The 7,915-nt window shown below is 42.1% G+C and overlaps 1 protein-coding gene across 3 annotated transcripts in view; it reads left to right on the top strand.

Annotated features, from left to right (window-relative positions):
* Positions 1-937: 937 nt before the first annotated feature.
* The window catches only part of LOC127623885 (calcipressin-2-like), an 82,962-nt gene continuing 75,984 nt past the window's right edge, over positions 938-7,915 (top strand). The window contains exon 1 of one of the 3 annotated variants that reach the window (XM_052098466.1): positions 938-1,089. The gene's annotated coding sequence lies outside the window, so the exon portion shown is untranslated. Of the gene's footprint in view, positions 1,101-6,746; positions 6,939-7,915 lie in introns of those variants that run through there. The other 2 variants (XM_052098467.1, XM_052098468.1) reach the window with 2 other exon arrangements.

Here is a 7,915-nt window from a genome sequence, read left to right as displayed (position 1 = left end):
ATGTAACAGACATACTTTTAATGAATAGAGTGTGAGAGATATTTACAGTTGGCCTATACTTTTTAGGGGAACTAACAAAAATGTGTTGCTTCTTTCTTTTTCTGTAGCATTAAGTATTTACTTTTCTTTTATTACATATTAGTTGTTCATAAACACTATATTTTATCCAAGGTCTATTTAGAATTAATATATTTTGCATTTAGAAAAGTCTCAAGTCAACCCTGTTTTTAACCTTTTCTAAAATAATAATATTTGTTTAATCTGTAACCTACATATTATAGGGCACTAAATACATTCAGCTCCATATTAAACATGAATTATTGATTCATATTTATTTTTCATAGTCATTACATGAATCATTTTTCTTTCTATATATTATTAGATGCATTAAGCACTACTTTATCCAAAGACATATATTGATTTTTGGAAATGTCTGAAATCAACCTTTTCCTCTTTTCTCATACTATTTAAAATGGACCAAGAGTGACAGATGATTATATTTGCTAGGGGGCACTAAATATCCAGCTGTTAAATCTGAATGTATGCATTTAAATTTATTAACAGAGTCTTAAGCCTTATTATTAGTATTTTACATTTTATTATTATTAGGCTATATTATTAGATGCTTTATCCAAGGTCTTTCAATTAATTTACAAATATCTCAAATCAACCCATGCTCCTTATTACATTCAAGTGTTTGTGAGTTATATAAAAATCATTTTTGAAATCTTTGCTTTACCCTGGCTGCACTCCATTCATAAAAAACAACCTGCTGCATGTGTCACAGCGCCGCAATATCCAACTGCTGGCGAAACCTCTGACGTACTTCAGGTATATGCATATTTATTTTAGGAGAACGTTATTGGTTACCGAATCCCCCACGCGCCCGCCGCGCTGCATTTCATTAGTGGCTCGAGCCAACATCATTTGAATGCCGGGAGGCGGTCATTGGTGAATCGAGCTGTCTGCAGTAACGTCAAGAGATTAGTGAATCGCAGCTGGAATGTGAGGTTGATTCACAAAGGCGAGAGAGGGAGACAAAGCCAGCGCGCTGAAGATACGCACACCGGACTGCCACATCGCGCACAGGTACCGAAAAGGCATGTTGACTTTCTCCATTACATCGTCATGCATCTTGAACAGCAGTGCATTGACAGGTGCTGCTGAGTTTATAACCGCATATAGAGAGACAGACAGAGTCAAATTACAGAATTGACATATATTATATAGTGTTTATGTTCTAGTCTATATATTGTACAATATTGCATACAGAATATTCTGCATTGCTTTAATATTGTATGCATGTTACTTTAAAATAGATAACTTTTGCATAAGAGTTTTTAAAACTTGCTAACTCTATAACAAGCAGCTGTAAAAAAAATAAAAAATGGTGGCATTGTTGAATTCATAATAGTAAAGCCTAGGCTAATTTCTGTAATGCAGTCCTTGACCTTGGCACGCGCTGCAAAAAGCGCACTTAATTGGCATGCACGAACAGGTTGATGGTTCGTCATTCGCTTTTGTTATATTCGTCATCAAGAAGAGAGCTAATGACGAATATAAACATTTATAGCGCAGATAAGAAAGGTGAATGTGAGGTGATGACGACAGAGTGACCGCTCCTCCAGTGATGACTCAAGGAGGGATGCAGCAAACAGGTTGCAGTAGACTGTGATTGACATTTACCCTTTACCTTACATTTTGCCCCTGAACCAGTAAAATACTTTATATTACGGTATATTATGTGCACAGTCTATAATATATATTTAAAAATAGCCACATTTTTGTACCAGCTAGGTATTTAAAATCTCCTTTTTGTAACATATGATCACATGTTTGATATTTAGCACTTACATTATAGATAATATGATAAATTAGTAGATTTAAAGCATCGGTCACAAATTAATTATGCTTCATAATATTAAAGTGGATATTTGACACACTTTAACTCCAGTGAATATTGTTTTCAAGGTAGGTTTATTTTAGAAAGTTAATTTTTCTATACATACATTGAAGCTATTAAACATTTGCACTGTGTTTGACCAGGAACAAATGATATCGTTCATTGAACACATGTTGACCTATATGTGGTAAGTTGTCACAATTAAATAAAACAGCGAAAAAATTATGAAACAGAGCAATTAATGAAATGGCAAATTTATAAATGTTAGCATACAAAAATATCAAACCATTGTTTTGGTAAAGGAGGAAGGAGCCGGAACTAGTGAGGGAGGTGGAGCGTTACCAGTTGGATCTGGTGGGGCTTACATCGACGCACAGTTTTGGCTCTGGATCCGTACTCCTGGATAGGGGATGGACTCTATTCTTCTCTGGAGTTTCCCAGGGTGTGAGGCGACGGGCGGTGTGGGGATACTCACGAGTCCCCGGCTGAGCGCCACTACGTTGGAGTTTACCCCGTGGATGAGAGGGTCGCCTCCCTACGCCTACGGGTTGTGGGGAAAACTCTGACTGTTGTCTGTGCATATGCACCGAACAGCAGTTCAGAGTATTCGGCCTTCTTGGAGACCCTGAATGGAGTCCTGAATAGGGCCCCAGTAGGGGACTCCATAGTGATGCTGGGTGACTTCAACGCACACGTGGGAAATGACAGGGACACCTGGAAAGGCGTGATTGGGAGGAACGGCCTCCCTGATCTGAACTCAAGTGGATGTTTGTTATTAGATTTCTGTGCTAGTCATGGATTATCTATAACAAACACCATGTTCGAACATAAGGATGCTCATAAGTGTACGTGGTACCAGAGCACCCTAGGCCGAAGGTCGATGATCGATTTTGTAATCGTGTCGCCGGATCTGAGGCCATATGTTTTGGACACTCGGGTAAAGAGAGGGGCAGAGCTGTCAACCGATCACCATCTGGTGGTGAGTTGGGTCAGGGGTGGGGAAAGACTCTGGACAGACCTGGGAAGCCCAAGCGAGTAGTGCGGGTGAACTGGGAACGTTTGGAGGAGGTCCCTGTCCGTGAGATCTTCAACTCACACCTCCGGCGGAGCTTTTCAGGCATCCCTGCGGAGGTTGGGGACATTGAACCGAGTGGGCAATGTTCAAAGCTTCCATTGCCGAGCCGCAGTGGAGAGCTGCGGCCTCAAGGTTTTAGGTGCCGCAAGGGGTGGTAACCCTCGAACACCGTGGTGGACACTGGTGGTCAGGAAGCCGTCCGACTGAAGAAAGAGGCCTTCCGGGATTTGTTGTCCCGGAGGTCTCCGGAGGCAGTTGCAAGGTACCGACGGGCCCGAAGTGCTGCGGCCTCGGCCGTGAGGGAGGCAAAGCAGTGGGTGTGGGAAAAGTTCGAGAAGCCATGGAGAAGGACTTTCGGTCCGCACCAAAGTGCTTCTGGAAAACTGTCCGCCACCTTAGGAGGGGAAACGGGAACCATTCAAGCTGTATACAGCAAAGATGGGACGCTGTTGACCTCAACCGAGGAGGTTATTGGGCGGTGGAAGGAACACTTTGAAGAACTCCTAAATCCCAACACGCCTCTATGGTAGAGGCAGAGCCGGAGGATGATGGGGGATCAGATTCTATTTCCCTGGGGAGGTCACTGAGGTAGTCAAACAACTCCGCAGTGGCAAAGCCCCGGAATTGATGAGATCCGACCAGAAATGCTGAAAGCTCTGGATGTGGAGGGGTGTCATGGATGACACGCCTCTTCAACATTGCGTGGAAATCTGGGACAGTACCTAAGGAGTGGCAGAACGGGGTGGTGGTTCCCTCTTCAAAAGGGGGATCAGAGAGTGTGTGCCAACTACAGGGGTATCACACTTCTCAGCCTCCCTGGTAAAGTTTACTCCAAGGTGCTGGAGAGGAGGGTTCGGCCGATTGTCGAACCCTCAGATTGAAGAGGAACAATGCGGTTTTCGCCCTGGTCGTGGAACGACGGACCAGATCTTTACTCTGCAAGGATCCTGGAGGGGGCCTGGGAGTATGCCCATCCGGTCTACATGTGTTTTGTGGATCTGGAGAAGGCGTATGACCGGTCCCCCGGAGAGACTGTGGGAGGTGCTGCGGAGTACGGGGTGGGGGGTCCCTTCTTAGGGCTGATCCAATCCCTGTACGCCCAAAGCGAGGGCTGTGTCCGGTCCTCGGCACAAAGTCGAAGTTCATTCCATGTGGGGTTGGTCTCCGCCAAGGCTGCGCTTTGTCACCAATCCTGTTTGTGATATTCATGGACAGGATATCGAGGCGTAGTCGGGTGGGGAAGGTGTGCGGTTCGGTGGGCTGGGGATCTCATCGCTGCTTTTTGCAGATGATGTTGTCTTCATGTCATCATCAGTCCGTGACCTTCAGCTCTCACTGGATCGCTTGGCAGTCGAGTGTGAAGCAGCTGGGATGAGGATTAGCACCTCTAAATCTGAGGCCATGGTTCTCAGCAGGAAACCGATGGAGTGCGTACTCCAGGTAGGGAATGAGGTTTTGCCCCAAGTGAAGGAGTTCAAGTACCTCGGGTCTTGTTCACGAGTGAGGGGACAATGGAGCGGAGGTTGGCCGGAGAATCGGGGCAGCAGGGGCGGTATTGCACTCGCTCTATCGCGACCGTTGTCACGTAAAAGAGAGCTGAGCCGAAAGGCAAAGCTCTCGATCTACCGGTCAATTTTCGTTCCTACCCTCACCTATGGTCATGAAGGTTGGGTCATGACCGAAAGAACTAGGTCGCGAAGTACAAGCGGCCGAAATGGGCTTCCTCAGAAGGGTGGCGGGCTTCTCCCTTAGAGATAGGGTGAGGAGCTCAGTCATCCGTGAGGAGCTCGGAGTAGAGCCGCTGCTCCTTTGCGCTGAAAGGAGTCAGTTGAGGTGGTTTGGGCATCTGGTAAGGCTGCCCCTGGCCAGCCTCCCTAGGGAGGTGTTTCAGGCACGCCCAGCTGGGAGGAGGCCTCGGGAAGACCCAGGACTAGGTGGAGAGATTACATCTCCACACTGGCCCGGGAACGCTCGGGTCGCCCAGTCAGAGCTGGTTAATGTGGCTCGGGATAGGGAAGTTTGGGGCCCCCTGCTGGAGCAGCTGCCCCCGCGACCCGACTTCGGATAAGCGGTTGAAGATGGATGGATGGATGGATGTTTTGGTAAACAAATATTGTAATTTAAAGGAATAGTTCACCCAAAAATTTAAATTCTCTCATAATTTACCCACCCTCATGCCATCACAGATGTGTATGACTTTCTTTCTTCTGCAGAACAAAAATAAAGATTTTTAGAAGAATATCTCTGCTCTGTAGGTCCATACAATGCAAGTGAATGGTAAGCAAAACTTTGAAGCTCAAAAAAGCAAATAAAGGCAGCATAAAATTAATCCATATGACTCCAGTGGTTAAATCCACATCTCCAGAAGAAATATAATAGGTGTGTTTTTTTTTTTTTTTTTTTTTACTGTAAATTCTCCTCCTTCAGTCCTTACCCTGTAGGTGGCAATATGCATGAAAATTGCAAGCCACACACAAAAAAAATAAGAAAAAGAAAAAAGAAGAAGAACTCTTAGGGCTGATTGAAAGTGGAGATTTATAGTAAAAAAAATACTGATCTGTTTCTCACCCACACCTATCACATCACTTCTACAGACATGGATTTAATCACTGGAATCTTATGGATTACTTTTATAAAGAGATAATTTTCATTTTCGGGTGAACTATTCCTTTAATAAATTGTATATACATTTCTAGCATTTAAGACACACTTGCACCAACCTGACATTCGTGGAAACTCTTGTTCTGAGAACACAGTTTAACCTTTCTTTAACCTTTTATTCTAAACCTTCTCAACTTGACTCAAACAATGTACTCGTGTGACATAATGTAATACAGTATAATCTGTCTTAAATTAATCATTATGTGTACTCATGGCATTAACAGTCTCCTGTTTGTAACAAATAAAATCACATGTTTGATATTTGGCACTTAGATTTTAGATACAAAAATGTGAAGAATCTTTGACCAACCATTGTTGTGGCTATACATCCTGTACAAAAACTTGAAATAACTGACGCATTATTGAGTATTTGTAATTTTTTTTCTGTTACCTATTTTAGAGTGCAATATATTACACTATCAATTAGAGAAAATCCTTAGTACTCAATCAATATACTTTCTTCATACTGTTTTTTTTTATTCACTCTTTAGTTTACAAACTGTATACAGTAGTATAAATCTGTTTATTGTATTGAGCATTCTTCAATACAGTATGTAGTAAGTTAGTATATTTGTTTGTTCAAGTTAGTTAGTACTGTATATTACACATGCTTGGTGACCTTGCCTATGCCATTGAGAGAACCGCATCTAAATCTCAGGTTAAACAAGATGCTTTTGTCTAGGCTTTACAGGCAATTTCCAAAATTAAAAACACAGATATCTAGAGACACAGTGAGCTGTGTAAATAAAGTGAGTGCCTATGGCATGTCCATTCTCATGTATAGTTTATGCATACCCTTATCTCAAAACACGGTCATTTTGATAATGTAAATGAAATGGAGCCCTGTCTGGAACCCTTCATTTTAATCAAGTGCCTTGCAATCTCTGCATTTCATTAGTCTTCTTCCTATTTTTAGCAACGTTTACACAGGGCAAGACTGAACCAGACAGCTCCAGCCTCTATCTATAGCCTTGAGTGAAAGTGAGAGTGTGCATGTGTGTGTATTAGAGAGCGAGTATGTGTGGGTGGTGGTGGGCTATTGATTCAAAAACTGTTGTGGGAGATTTTACAGTGCATGTGACACTGGCGACCAGACCAGGCTTGTCAGGGTGGATCATGGGGAGAAAGAGCATGTGGAGTAGCTCTGTGGAACTGGGTGCAAGCTGTTGCCCACTTGCCATTGTTGTTTGTGTGGGCTGACAAGAGACTGGCTCTGCTTTAAGCCCATTACATAATCTTGTGGTGGAGCATTATTTACCTGGGACCGGGGTTAAAATCTGCTTGGTGGGGTTCTGTGAGGTAAATGTTCCAGTTCCGTTAGTCACCGGTCAAAAGGATGAACTATGATTTAATTTTTGTATTAATTGGTTTAGGGTCAATTCACATTAAATGTATTGTAATAGTTAGCTAGAAGCTAAATTACAACTGTTTCCCCTCCTCGCTGTTTGTATGCCATGCTTATACTAATACAGCACTTGCTCACATCTAGTGCATTTTTAGTTAATTTGTGAAATGTGTTTAGAGCAATAAATGGAGACATGAAGGGCCTAAAAGTAAACCAGCTGAAATAGATTGTGTAAAGTCTCACAAGGAAGCTATACCTACAGTACAGGAAATGTGTGTAACTATATGTTTGACTAAAAAATAAGGATTTTTCTTTTTCTGCTGGCCTGTGAGTTTAGTCGTTTAGACTTGTACTTGTCCTGCCAATATTTTCACTGGTCCCAAAGCAAACAATGGTACATTTTCTTTAAGTAGCATCATTTTGTATGTGTGTGTGTGTGTGTGTGTGTGTGTGTATCTCTCTCTCTCTCTCTCTCTCTCTCTCTCTCTCTCTCTCTCTCTCTCTATATATATATATATATATTATAGATATTATATATTAGGGCTGTCAATCGATTCAAAACGATGCCCTGATTAATTAATCGCGATTAATCGCATATACAAATATTTGCTGAGAAAGCCCCTCATATAACAATAATTCAGTATATAATGATGAAATAATTATACATAGTTATCTTTAAATATATATTTAAATATAAATACAATGTATTGTGTACTACCATATTTTTGAACATAAGCCAATCATTGGCATACAGTTCACAGCAATCCATTTCACAAGTGAATTTCTCAATCAGTTTGAGATTTAATATGAGGGCTTGTTTAAGGACCCCTCAATTTCAACAAGCATCAGACATGCTTGTGTAGCTTCTCGGGTGCGTTGCGTCATAAACATAATCTTTTTTGGTCACTGTGTCAAGTTAAATATGGTTTAA

The sequence above is a fragment of the Xyrauchen texanus genome, chromosome 30 (genome assembly GCF_025860055.1).
Source record: "Xyrauchen texanus isolate HMW12.3.18 chromosome 30, RBS_HiC_50CHRs, whole genome shotgun sequence".
In the NCBI taxonomy this organism is placed as follows: Eukaryota; Metazoa; Chordata; class Actinopteri; order Cypriniformes; family Catostomidae; genus Xyrauchen; species Xyrauchen texanus.
Note: the sequence above shows the minus strand (reverse complement) of the source record. Positions and strands in the feature narration are given on the sequence as shown.